At 34.8% G+C, this 13947-nt stretch overlaps 1 non-coding gene across 1 annotated transcript; it reads left to right on the forward strand.

The window, feature by feature from the left end:
• The first annotated feature begins 2743 nt into the window (after positions 1–2743).
• On the forward strand, positions 2744–2932 carry LOC114495713. The gene has a single exon (XR_003684416.1). It is a non-coding gene; the product is annotated as a U2 spliceosomal RNA (small nuclear RNA).
• The last annotated feature ends 11015 nt before the right edge of the window (positions 2933–13947 follow it).

The raw sequence follows: 13947 nt of genomic DNA on the forward strand, positions 1-13947 counted from the left end.
AAGGTCTTACAGAAATTCTCTGCAGTCAATAGGTATGCCGCCCTCCACACTCTTCTCCCCAACTGACTGTGTCCGGCGGCCACTTCTGCAGCCCCTGGCCCAGTCTCGTTCAGGAAAGGAAAATAGAGCTAGTTTTGAGGCTGCCAGAACAATAGTTGATCCTACAGGAAGTCCTGTATCAGTCAACTTTTTTTTGCTATTTTTCTGCTTTTCCCCAAATAGAAATTCTCTTGCTAATAGCTTTCAGCTGAATTTTTAGTCCGAGTTATCTACCTGACCTCTTGGTTCTGCATCCATCAGCCTCTGATTTGACCACTCAGCTTTTTTTCCTGCCTTTTGCCCTATTCTGACCTCAGTGCGTATACATCCTTCATCAGACTGGACAGCTTTCTATTGCCCTCCAGTAGGATACTGCTTTCTATTATTGGCTCACATCTACAGACCCAGACCTATTCCTGGTTTTGGCTCTTTAATGTATCTTTACTGCCTACAGATCCTGCTACCGAAGGAGAAAAGGAAATCATGCTTGTAATCATGGTTGACAGCTAAAACAACAGTATTCATGTATGTTGGGATGCAAAGGAAATAAACACTTCTGGGTTAGGTATTTTTTTTCACTAATTAGCAACAAGCTCATTTGGAAAGATAATTGTCTTTCTGTCTTGGGATTCTATTATAATGGATGATTGCCTAAGTGTTAATATAAGAGAAATAGACCCTGAGGGGCGGGGGTTGTGAAAGAAGATATTAGACTTATCCTGAGTCAACAGTAAAGCACTATTTTATTGAAGAAAAAAATAGTATTAAGAATGCCAAACATTTTATTAAAAATTAAAATATGAAGTAATCTTTCCATTAAATACTAGATAATTGTGCTCTTATTAGAACACAGTGCACAGTTCCATACTTCTCTTTAGAAATGTTGGGAGAAAAAATTTAAAAATAAATAAACTTCCCCCCTCAAAAGAAAAATTGATAGAAAAAAGTTAATGTTTAGCACGAAGAAAATAATCCTTGAGATCAACAACTAATTGAATCTATAGTTAATTTACTCTAAAATGTAATTGGCACCTATCATGCACTGGGTACATTATGGGAGATGCCAAAATGAGAACTCATCTGGCTCTCAAGAATGTCATGTTTTAGCAAACTGTGGAGTGAGTACATAAGTAGAGAAAGCACTCCTGGATGCTTGGTCAGGTCTTCACTTCCCCACGGAGGATAAAATGGTACCAAGGAGACCCTTAGATGTTAGAATGAGAAAGGGTAGGATAGAGGTCTCTAGCTGGTTTCTTAGAATGGGGAAGAAAGATATTGGGGCCTTTCTTTTCCTTGTGAAGTTTTGACCTGACTTTATTTGGAAAATGTGGGCAATGTGAGAAATCTGGTGTGTTTTTGCAACCCTGTGGCCCTTTGCTTCTATTTATTGGGCTTAGAGTCAAACCACATTGACTCTGTCTTAAAGTTTGGGTGATCTTGTACAAAAGACCAAAACAAGTTAGTTAGCAGGAACCAATGATCCACAATAATTTGTTTTGAATTGAGACACAGAAAGCATGTGGGATTTGGCGTTAAAAGACAGAGGTTCTTGTTCCAAAACTGGTACAAACCTGTCATGATTTTGGCATGATGACTAACCCCCTCTGCATCCCACTACTCTCAGCAGTAAAATCTGGGGGCATTCTGTAAGATCCTTTCCAACTCTATACTTTTGAATTTTGCAGTGACTTTTATGTTGGTGTCTTGAAAACAAAGTATTTGTTACTGTGTTACTTTTTGCTTTCCAACATGAGGTTTTAACAAAAATCATACTATCCCCAAATACAGCTTTCTACTTTTTAATTTCTTTTAAAATGATTAAATGATTTGGGGTCTAACAGTATATAGCTTATTAGAAAATTAGATGAAATTCCAATCTTCTATGTTGATATCAAATATGTGTCTCTCCAGTTTTTTTGTACGTACAGGATTTTTTTCTAATAGGTAAGAATATAGTTAGCAATTTTATTCTAGCACATTAGAGTTTTTAGCCACAATTAATTTTGCAGAAATAAACTTGTATTAAATATTTGTATTATAAAACCACATTTCTATGTCCTTTATATGTTTTTATCTTTTTGAGATAGGAAGGGAGTGAAAAGAGATTCTATGAATCTGCCAGATTATAATACTTCTGTCAGCCCACTTGCCCCATATGAACCACAGTTTGCAGTGTCATTTTCAGTTCATTGCTAATTTACCTCTAAATTATTTAGTAGTTTTGATTTTGATTCTGCAACACCTAGAGGCAATGATCTGAACTAGAAACTAACAGCCTGTAAAAATTTGGTTTTAATAACAGTCATTTCTTCTTAGAAGTTAAGTAATGAAAATGTTATATAAACATTAGGGAGGAGAAAAAATATTCAAGAAGTACTTAGGGAATCTGAGTATAGAATTTGTTGAATGTAAATTTATTCTAGAAGAAATTTGTTTGGGTATTGTAATCCCAACATTCCCTACCAATTAATTAAAATAATATTTGAAAAAAGAAAAACAAAATTCTAGGAGAATGATGACATAAGTAGAAAAAATGAAATACACACAATTTAAGTGAAAATAAATGCTACAATTAATTGCCTTTAATTAAGCTTAGTATACATTTTTGAAAGTGACTTCTATATAGACATTAACTTCCAGATAAAATAATAGAACTCAAATTAGTAACATCATGTGCACTTAATAATTATAAGGGCTATTAATTATTGCTTCTTGGCCTTTTGGCTAAGGTCAAATATAGTATCTGTTCTTATCAGTTTAATATAAGAGCTAATAATTAATGTGTGTACTATGTGCCAGTGTCTGCTCTTATCATTCCGTTAGTAAACTCATGTAAGCCTCACACAAACTTATTAGGTAGGTACTACTACTATCCTTATTTAATAGAAAAGGCAACTGAGACATAAAGAAGCCATTTGCCAGAGCTCAAAATCCTATGGTCTACTTTCTTTATGCATATATATGCATATATTTAAATGTGCACCCATTAGAAAAATAATACAAAATAGTAATGATATATACATGCTCTGTGAGTCAAAGCATATAATAGCAAGTAAAAAGAGTGAGTTATCAGGAGAAAACTAGGATTCATAACTTAATATATCTAAAAGCCTGCACTAGAAAATTGGAAGTCTGTAGTTAATCTTCTGAAATGTTTACTTTTATCTTTTTTGTTTGTTTGTTTGTTTTCCTTGTATATTAGTTCAAAGTTTGGCTTTGAGGGTCAAATAAGATAACAGACACAGGGTCATTTCACCTCCCTGTTTACCACTATGTATAACACTGTTTTACACACAGTAAATAATGATTTTTAAAAATTGTGATTTTTACAAATTTTGTTATGTCTTTGTATTACTGTAACATGTCCCTAATATTATAAATGGATTATTTTCTATGTTTGCAGATATCCCTCTCATACAAAGTTCCTATTCACTAATTGATTCACCAGTATTTATTGAGCTACTGTCATTTGTTAGATGCTGGTAGGTAATAAGAGTAAAATGAACAAAACATAGTGACTATCTTTAGGAAGACTTTGATCAAGTAGCTAGGTAATTACTGTATGATGTATTAAATCTTACATTAGGTAGCATTTATCAGGAAAAAGGGAATCATTAAGGGTTGTAAGCAGTGAAATTAGATGCGTTTTAGAAAGATCACTTCTTGCACAATATGGAGAATGAACTGCAGTAGAGACAGTGATGGAGATATAGAATCGAGTTGGGGAATTGTTTAAGTAATACAGGAGAGAATCTTACTGGTGACAAGGACAGAAACAGTGGCAGAGGAGATATATAAATTTTTACAGTCATGAGGTACAACCAGGAGGATTCAGAAAGTAATTGAATATATTGGAATAAATACTATTTTTTAGTTCTGTGGGATGGAAAAATGGTTAAATGAAAGAGGACCAGGATTTTCCTAGTACAAACTTTTGCATGTTGAGTTTAAGGTAATTATGGGACTTCCAAGCATGAGTTTGGAATATAAATTGGTTCTTAGGAAACTATAAGGGAAGAGGAGTCAGACTGGAAGGATAGGATGACTGATGATAGAATACCAGGAAATATCAAACTGTAAGGGATTGGCAACAGAGGAAACGCCCTCAAAATAGATGGAGGAGCATCAGGAGAAACTGGGAGAATATCAGTGTTATTGATATGATGTCAAAGGCCTCAAGTCATCCAAAATTTACTCAAGGAAAATGGCAGTAAGTATTGGAATTAAAAGTGTTTGAGGTTCAAACTAGAACAGTAATGATCACATGCAGTCATTTTCTTCTTTGGCTATTATCTTCAAAATAAAATTTTTACACATGAAAAAATAAATGAATATTGCACTTAAACAACCATTTGGTTTGTTTAAATAAAGGCCTCACTTTTCCCATTCTCTGAGAATGAAAGAAAAATAAGGAAAGATAAGTCAGTGAGGTCTCTGTAGGATCTAGAGACAATAGCCCAAGTGCAATCAAGTACTTATGAGAGTGCAGATGCAGGGAGGCACAGATAGATTCTGGACACTCCTAAGAAAGTCTCTGTCTAGACAATCAATTTGTTCCTTTCCTGAAGAAGGGACATGTTAAAGGAATGAGTAAGGTTGTCAGGCTTACACAGCATATATATATATAATATACTCCAGTGTGCACTGTTTTTCTACTAGGCTTCAACAAAGAGTTCTGTCCCTCAAACATGCACAGACCCTAGGCAGTATTGCTTCTGTTGGATAAGTAAACATTCTAGTTTTCATATGTGAGTCTCTCATTTGTGAGCTTAGTTAATAAAATCTAGCCCCTTTAGGAGACAGGCCTGATCATGGAATGTTAGCATAAACTCTTGCTATGAGGGCCAGATACTGGACTAATATGTGTTTACTAGAGTTACGCCTTCCCGCGAAGGGTCATATCTTGATGACCAACCAGCCAGCTTTGCTCTGGTGACCTGTGACTTTGGTCTGCACATTTCTGTCTCAGAAGGGAAAGTTTTATCTTTTATTGGCAAAGTACGTTGCTAAATATTTAAACAAACTGCAATGCCATAAAAATTCCAAATTTTCGTTTTACTGAAGTTTGAAGTAACAGGTACCATTTTTCATTAAAACCATATGAAATATTTTTCAGCTAAAAATAGGCTTGTAGTTAAATGGTCTGTTATGATTAAGAGACATGTTTTATCTCCCTGGGAACAAGTAGTTGGATCTATCTATCTATCTATCTATCATCTGTCTATGTATCTATCATCTTATTTCACCAAGGCCAGTACCATCTAACCCTGACAATTCACTTTGTTATAAGAGGGATGCAGAAAGGGGTTATGGATAGAATTAGGAATGAGAACAAGCCCATCTTTCTGGCTGGAAAATTGCTGTACATATCCCAAGTGCAGCTAACGGTGGAATAGATGAGATGGCTGATGAAAGAAGGCCAGCATTGTGCCTGACAGTAGCAACACCCTTCAGTGTAGAATGAAACTCCCGATAAGCATCTTTCTTGTCATCTTCCCAGCTCGGTTTTATAATTAGAATACACAGAAAACCTGACTATTGAAAAATGACCCTTAAAATTAAACTCAGCTTCCAAACACCTTCCATTCAAACACTTTTCTATCTCCCCTCATAGCATACTTAGTCCCAAACCACATTAAAAAAGTACTGAAAACCTAAGTTAGCTAAGCTTCCCAGGGTCTCTGGATCTTGAAAAATTATCTTGAAGTCATTTTTGAGTGAGAAACCAGATGCATTATGTCAGCATTCAAGTCAGCTGAATCTGCGAGAGTTTTTGTGTGTGTTTTTTTTAATCATTTGTCTTTCCTCTCATTTAGTCATTCCCCAGGCCTCTCTGAAGCCTCCCCTTAATCATTGCTTGGATCTGCAATGTTCAGATACTAGCCTGCAGGAAAACTTAATCAAACATATGAGCAAAGTTCCTTTCTTTACAAAAAGAAGTGAAGTCTGCCCTCATCCCTGCTCCTGATGTATTAAAATTTCAGTTCAATGAAACAGAATTAATGTGGATAGACCATGCAATATAAGAATTATGTATTTCAAATTCCAGTTCCTGTGGTTACATAAAAATATTTGAATATTATGTTCCTTGATTTCTTGTTTGTTTATGTATAATATATTTTGGTTATAAATGGAGGGAATTATCTTAGATAATGTAAACTGAAGTTTAGATGACCCTGATTTTTTTTCTTTTTTTAATTGGCAAAACTAGTTCACCTTAATTAAAGAGATCTGTAAATCTAAAACAATATTAAATGGGTTCATATTACATGTATGCAACCACAAAATAATCATATAAAATGTCTAATTAAAGAGGTAATTGTAAAAGGACTTTTGGTAGTAAACATACAGTATCCTGTATGAGTATCAAACTTTTCCCTTAATTTTATTATGTAGATGCTATGATATTCACAAATTAATAATAGAAATTCCTTGATTTATTTTGGATAAATCTATGTTTCTCAAAGGCACTCTTAGCCAAACGCCATTATTACTTTATTAGACACAACTTTTGCCTACTTGAGCTTGACAAACAAATCTAATGATATGAAAGAATTTAATTTCAGAGCTGAATGATAATTTGTTAGGCGCTATTAATTCACATAATTCAAAGTTAATTATGTTTGCAATATTAGGAGTGTGGTAATGTTGTTCTCTTGAGTATAGCTTTTATGAAATTTTATATTCTGATTAGGCAAACCTGATTGACAAGAGTATATCACAAATTGTACTATTCACAGGAGATAGTTTAAGTGTACATGTGTATGTCTAATCAGATCATATTTCAGTCTAATTCAGTCACACTTAGTGGACTCTGTATCTAGTTCATGAAGACTCATGTTTTGTTTTTCAAGACATATTTATTCTTTTTCCCAAATTAATAAAGCTGAAATTCTTAAACACATTTTGCTATTGTCATTGTTGCTTTTCTTTATACTATAAAAGTTTGGTGTTTTGCTTTGTTGATTGAAGCTCTGTTGAATCTGCAAAAAGAGTGTAATAAATTATACTTCTAAAAACATTAAAATTAGTGTATCCTAAAATATTGTGTCTCGTAGTCAAGCTTTAAATAAAACGGAAGCTATTTTTAGTATGGCATAAACAGAGACATCAGAGTAACCATTTTAATTTTAGAAATATGAAGGGCAACGTGTCATATCTATTACCTTTTCAAACATGACCCTTTGACAGGAGTTCAGAAATTTGTTGACATCTCACTGTATTTTAGCTGATGAAAGCCACTTTCAGATAGAATAAATATGAGAAGCAAACAAAACAAAAAGAACACATCATAGAAAGAAAGTTTATCATGGTTTCAAAATTTTGCACATTATTTTAATGTTAGTGGAATTCAGAGGAATTATAAATTGCAATTAATTCTTCAAATCTCTTTGTTCACCCTTAGCATCACATATCTCTGTGAACTGAACTGCCAATAGTTGAAGCAGTTGGACCTCTTTATTAATTCTTTTCCAATCATTATACCTTTTCTAGATGCCTACCTACCCCATTTCAAAGTTTTCATAGTTAATGACAACTTTTAAAAATAATACTTTTAGCTAAACAACGAAAGCAACCATTGTTACTTAAAGCAGACTTGTCAACAGAGTAGAAAACAGTATGTAGAGTTGTACACCTTTTACAAACTGTGAACTGATATAATTATTTTAAAATATGTGTTTATTAAATTTTGTTGAATTTCTCCACTTTCTTTATGTTCAGTTTTTTTTGTCTGCCTTTTTTATAAGGATTCCCATTTTATTTTTTCATTTTACAATTGTCCCCATTTCCCTTTATTACTCTTCCTCACCCTTACCCACCCCTGCCTCCCACATTCAATCCTCCCCCACCCCACCGTCTTTGTCCATGGGTCCTTTATACATGTGTCTTGACGACCCTTCCCCTTCTTTCCTTTCTTGTCTATCTTAACAAGAGAGAAATCAAACCTGTTTCACAAAATAAACACTAAAACTTTTTTGACAAAATGTTTGTACTTTATTTTAGTTTATTATTAAGACATGCCCACTCTCCATTAAGTCATCTGATTAACTGCATTCTAGGTTTTAATTAGCACAGTTTTCATGTTGGTTAAATGATTTTGAAGGTTGAAGAGAGACATTTCAGTAAATCTTTGGTAACTGGAAAATCTCTATACAGGAACGAGTTCATTTGTGTTTCCTAAATTCTATAGAGCCATTGGTTCTGGACCTTGGCCGGTTGCCTCCTAATGTTGACAATGATCATCTCTCTTTTCTTGGTTGTGTTAGTCATCGATCATTGTCCTTCAGGGCTATACAGAGCATCCAGCAGATGCCAGTGTTTGGATAACAAAGCAGAGTTCTTGGACTTTTCATCTTCAAATATAATGGGATGCGTATTTTGCTGCAGTAAGCATGCTAGGAGAGCCTAATTTTTCTGTCTGAAAGGACAAACTTCTTCAGTTCAAGTTCAATGTTACTACTCATAAAATATCAGAACTCTCCTAGTTGGGGCACTGTGCACTTGAAGTCATCCCTTTGAATTGGAATGAAGATTCTGTTAAGTATTTAAAAGGTATCCAAGAATGTCTGCTGGTGAGAACAGAGGTTGAAGGAGAATCAAATATAAATTAAAATAAATAAATAAATAATTCAAATATAAATTAAAGGAATATTATCTGAATTACAGGATAGGGGTGTAGAATGGAACTTATTTAATTCCATATGAACTTTTACAGCTGAGGATACAGAGGCCTTGAGAGATAAAATGGCTCAATTAAGGCTTTTTTATATTATTTCTAGAATCTACACAAAAATTGAACTGTTGAAGATGAGAGTGCCACTCTTCCTCTAGTTCCCAGAACTTTCTAGCCTAGAAATTATCAAAATGTTTTTATTTCTCTGTTTTGGGACTTAATCTGAATTCCTCATTTTTACTTTGTAAAATGTTCTTACTGAGATATATCTTTGGAATAACTGTTTACACAAAACAATAACAACAAATCCATACCACTTTGTATTTCTAATTTTACTTGCCTGGAATATTGTAATATGTTGAATAATCTTAAACCCTTTTGCATTTTTGACAAAGATATTCTATTAATGATGTTCTAAAATGCTTTGATCTTGGACTTCAGAACTACATGACTAGCTCAAGTAGTGCCTTACATTTTCAGGGTTCTCAACTCATAAGCATACCTTCCCTTAGTATTTAGATCCTTTCTCTCCATGAGGCTCAGTTGCTCAGTGCAGCTATACTACTTTCAACATATGAACATCATTGGCTCCCAGATCTCCTAGGTCAACACCTTAAACGTGGCATAGCTTTGTAAAGATCAAAAGGCAGTTTCCAATGAACTAAACCACTCACAGTTATCAATCTTAATTAGGTGTGTATACCATCAGAAAAATAATTGCCAAATATTTCTGGATCCTTACTTGTTAAAAGTCATTTGCATTTCCAATGATTTCCTTAGGGTTAGAAATCTTGTACAGAGGGATAAAAAATACTTAATCAAAAAAAAAACTTTAAAAAATCATTATCTGGGCACTAAGAAAAAAAAGGAGATTCTTGAGTTCCTAAAACATAGTTTCTCTAAAGTGATGCATCTCTGTTATTATATACTCCTAATATTGCTATAATTACATTGGTAAGAATTTTTAAAGCGTATTAAAGTATCATATGAATGATGTAGAGAGTATATTTAGACACACATTTTTTCCCTCAAAATAAAATCATATGCCTTACTCAATGAAGGTGAGATTTGGGGCGTTCTACTAAAATTAACACATGCCTTGAAAAATGTTACTGGAATTTAAACTGTCAAATCTTATCTACTTTATTTGTTGCTTTTTGGAGACCTTGTCCTGGGTTGTCATCCAAAAAGTTTAACCCTATCGGCAGCTGGTGATGATTAAGTTCTACTTCACCATTGGCATTGCAGATGGCAACAGCTATCCTAGCCTCACAACAAATACAAACAAAGGTGGCAAAAAGCCCTCCCAGACTGATTATGAAATACATTTATTATCCTATTTTTTCTCCAAGGAGAAGAAATTCAGCACAAAAGACCAACAATTTTTATTTTCTTAAATTAAAGATTTAAAGTAAATTGACCACCAGAAATAGTGTAGGAGAAAAACATTCTTGGTAAGTTCCTGAAGTAAGAATTTATCTTTTAAAAAAATTTAAGAAAGCATGGACTGCCTTGTGCCTCAGTGATTCACTTTTGGGACTATATCTGAGGAAACCTGAAATGCTAATTTGGAAGAATTTCTGCACCCTTGTGTTCATTGCCATGTTATTTACAATAGCCAGGATTTGGAAGCACCTCAAGGGCTCATGACTAAATGAAAAAAGCTGTGGTACATTTATTCAGTGGAATACCACTCAGTCATAAGAAAAAAGAAAATCTTACCTTTTTGACAGCATAGATGGACTTAGAGAACATTATCCTAAGTAAGCCAGTCAGAGAAAGACAAATGCCATATGATGTCATCAACACATGGAATCCAATGAACAAAATAAACTAGCAAACAAAATAGAAACAGTCTCACAGATACAGAGAGTAGACTGATAGCTGTTAGTGGGGAGAGGAATTACAGGGCTGGATGAAAAAGGTGAAAAGATTGAGCAAGAAAAAATGAAACAACAAAAAAACAGACACAGACAACAGTATAGTGATTGCCAGAAGGAAAGGGGATGGAGGAGGTAGAAGAGGGTACAGAGGGGTAAATGATAATGGAAAGAGACTTGACTTTGGGTGGTGAGCACACGATGCAGTATATAGATGATATGTTACAGAATCGTACACTTGAAACCTATATGGTCTTATTAAACAATGTCACCACAATAAATTCAGTTTAAAAATAAAGAACAATAAAGCTGCAAAAAGAAGAAAATAGGATTATGATTAATTTTGCAGTGTGTGTATATATAGATATGTGTGTATATATATATATATATATATATATATATATACACATATATAAAACAGTAATTTCTTTCTTTGAAGCTCTTGCACACCATGCATTGGACTTTCCTACAAGTATGTATTACTACTACTACTGCCATCACTTTTAAAAAGTTGTCTAAGTGTAGTGTATTCCATCCCACCAGAGGCCAGAGGCCTGCTAAGACCCTACTTGTCAGGGAATTCAATCAGAGATTGAACAAAAGGCCCCAAGGCATCCAGAAATGTGGGAGCAGAATACTCAGATAAGAGCATTTTCTTTCAGGCAAGGTTAGTTAGCACTGGCATTATGCAGGATGAAGATTGCTTGTTTACTTTGGTGATACAAATGCAGCATGTTCAGGGGTGTCATTCAGTCATGAGCCAATTAGGCAGCAGCTGGAATCAATAGAGGTTGTTCATATGGAAGCACAGTGTGTCCTTGGAAGCCAGGCTGTTCAGGAACTCTAGCAAGACAGCTTCCTCAGAGAAAATTCTCCCCCGCCCCAATCCGCCCTGGTCTTTAAAACTCAAGTGGAGTTTGTGGAGTTCTCCCCTGTAGTACAACTAGGGAGCTGCGTGCTGAAAGCATTTGACTCCATAATAACAGCAACAGCAGTCTCAGCAGTTAGATAATGGTCTGAAATTTGAGAGTGGGAAATGTTTTTCTAGCAATGGATGATAATGGACAATAAACAGTGGCTTTAGATTATAAGAGACTGTTAGGGATCAATATTCTAAATTGCTCTTAACATCGATGCTGTTTTTATTGACAGAATGAGTTTCACTGTTTGTGTTGATGGCAATGTGAACAGCACACCGCGGATGTGCAAAACAGAGTAAGGAAATGCGAGGGTCTCAAATGCCCTTCAATTTCATACTCAACACGCGTTAGAAATGTCTAAAAAACCCAGAAGACACAAACTTTATTAAAATACTTCAAATGGGTAATTTTATAGTAAATGATGAGTAAGAAACAGTGAATTAACTTGTTTTAGGTGGCAGTAAAATATTCTACTGAACTTCCAAAATCTCTTTTTATTTTGCTGATTTATGCACCATATGTGTTTCAGTTGTGTCTACTATTTGGCAAACTATGACCTGTTTATATTTTCTTTTGATATTAGTGAAATCATGTTTGAAGTCTCATGAGATTGATTAAGGATAGACACAATCTTTAATATAAGACAAGAGCTGTGGATTCTTAATTTGTCTGTTTCTGTATTACCTTACACTATACAGTTGGATGCAAAGTGATTCCTGACCCAATCAGAGAATTTTCCTTCTTATATTAAATCGCTTATTATTAGATCACTCGACTGATCAATGTGTGCTCTGTGTTAAGCTGATTCCTCTTTAATAGTGTGGCACCCTTTCAGTTTTTTAGTTGGGAACAGGAGAATGGGAGGATACAATCTTCAGCCAAAATAGTCTCAATAAGCAGAGTAATATGAAGTAATACTGGAAAATACTGGAAGTCAGTTCTTCTGACCACTGAGTACATGCAGTGACTTTTTACTTAATTTTCATCTTTGCCTTCCATTGTTTAATGCACCTGTCCCACCTTCAGATTCTTTCTCCTGTTCCTCTTTTATACCTCTGAAATGAAGTGTGTAAAGAAGACAGTTTAAACTTTTAAAAGGTCAGATAAAACCTTTCCAAGAAAATGGCCTTGTATTAGAATCTGGAAGGGCCGTTTGGAGGGGTCAGTAAAGAGGCTCCATCCCGGTACGGATCTGAGGGGCGGAGCCCGGCCATACTTACTGCTGTGTAACAGCCAATCAGCGTTTGCATGGCTCTGGTCCGACCAGATGCTCTGATGCCATGCCATGCTTTGCAGAAACCTGAGAAAGTGGTTTCTGCACTAGACCTGAATATTATTTGCCTACTCTGTGTCTATCTGTAACCTGTGAAGAAGAGTGAGTGAACAAAACTCACTCTTCTTCACAGTGAGTGCAGGTGCATCTCAAGTCACCAGAGAGGTTTGAAGGACTTCAGTCAGGCTCACACCTGGAGCTGTGTTGGGTGTGTAGAATTTAACATTGTGAGTTAGAGCAGCAACAATGTAGAGTTGATCTAGGATATTCTAGTATTGTTCCTGCCAACAGTTTAAAGATCAAACCTTCTATTTAAAAAGAAATAACTCCTTGTTGAATATAAAATTGAGGTTTCAAGGAAACTTTGTGTCTGATGTTGCATTAGGAACAAGATACTTTGGAAACTGAAGCATTTAATAAATAGCCAGTTTATGATCTACATTTTATTTAGGATTTAAGAAAATACATTTCATTTATTTATGAAAAACCTCTTTGTGAGTATAACATTGTATAAAGAATAGAATAAAATCGGCTAAGAAGAGGATAGGAGTAAATTACTCTTTCTTGGATTGGGTGCAGGTGCAGAAGAGACTTCATGAAAGGGATTACGTTTGAGCAGGATTTTGAAAAATAGACAGAAGCTTGCCAAGTAGGCAAAGGCAGGATTAATTTTCAATGCAAGCCAAATAACATTACTCAATGTTTAGAGGCAATCTGGGTATTCTCTCATAGTTGCTAGATGGATTTTTATCATGTTTTATGTGTGTACACCTGGGGACCTTGTTAAAAATGCAGATTCTGATCTACTGGGTCTAGGTCAGGGCCTGAAACTTTGCATTCCTGTCAGGCTCCCATGTGACTTGGTTCATACTTTGGGTAGGGAGGTAGTAGATTACTGTAGTCTCTGGAGTCTCAATATTTTCTTTAGATAATTGCTAACCCCCCTTTTAAAGAATGTGTATCCTTAAAGTTAAGGAATGAAAAAAAAAGAATGCTCTGCAGAAGCTTTCACTATTCATGCAAGTCTTGGCACAAATTTAATAACTGTCTCTGTTGGACTTCATTTTAGCAGTTCTTAACCTGAACCCACTGATGAGTTTTAGGTGTCTCTGAGTTCCACATATTGTAGGTATGATTTGTGTGTCTGTGAATTTAAGCCTT

This window comes from Phyllostomus discolor, chromosome 4 (assembly GCF_004126475.2).
Source record: "Phyllostomus discolor isolate MPI-MPIP mPhyDis1 chromosome 4, mPhyDis1.pri.v3, whole genome shotgun sequence".
Classification (NCBI taxonomy): Eukaryota; Metazoa; Chordata; class Mammalia; order Chiroptera; family Phyllostomidae; genus Phyllostomus; species Phyllostomus discolor.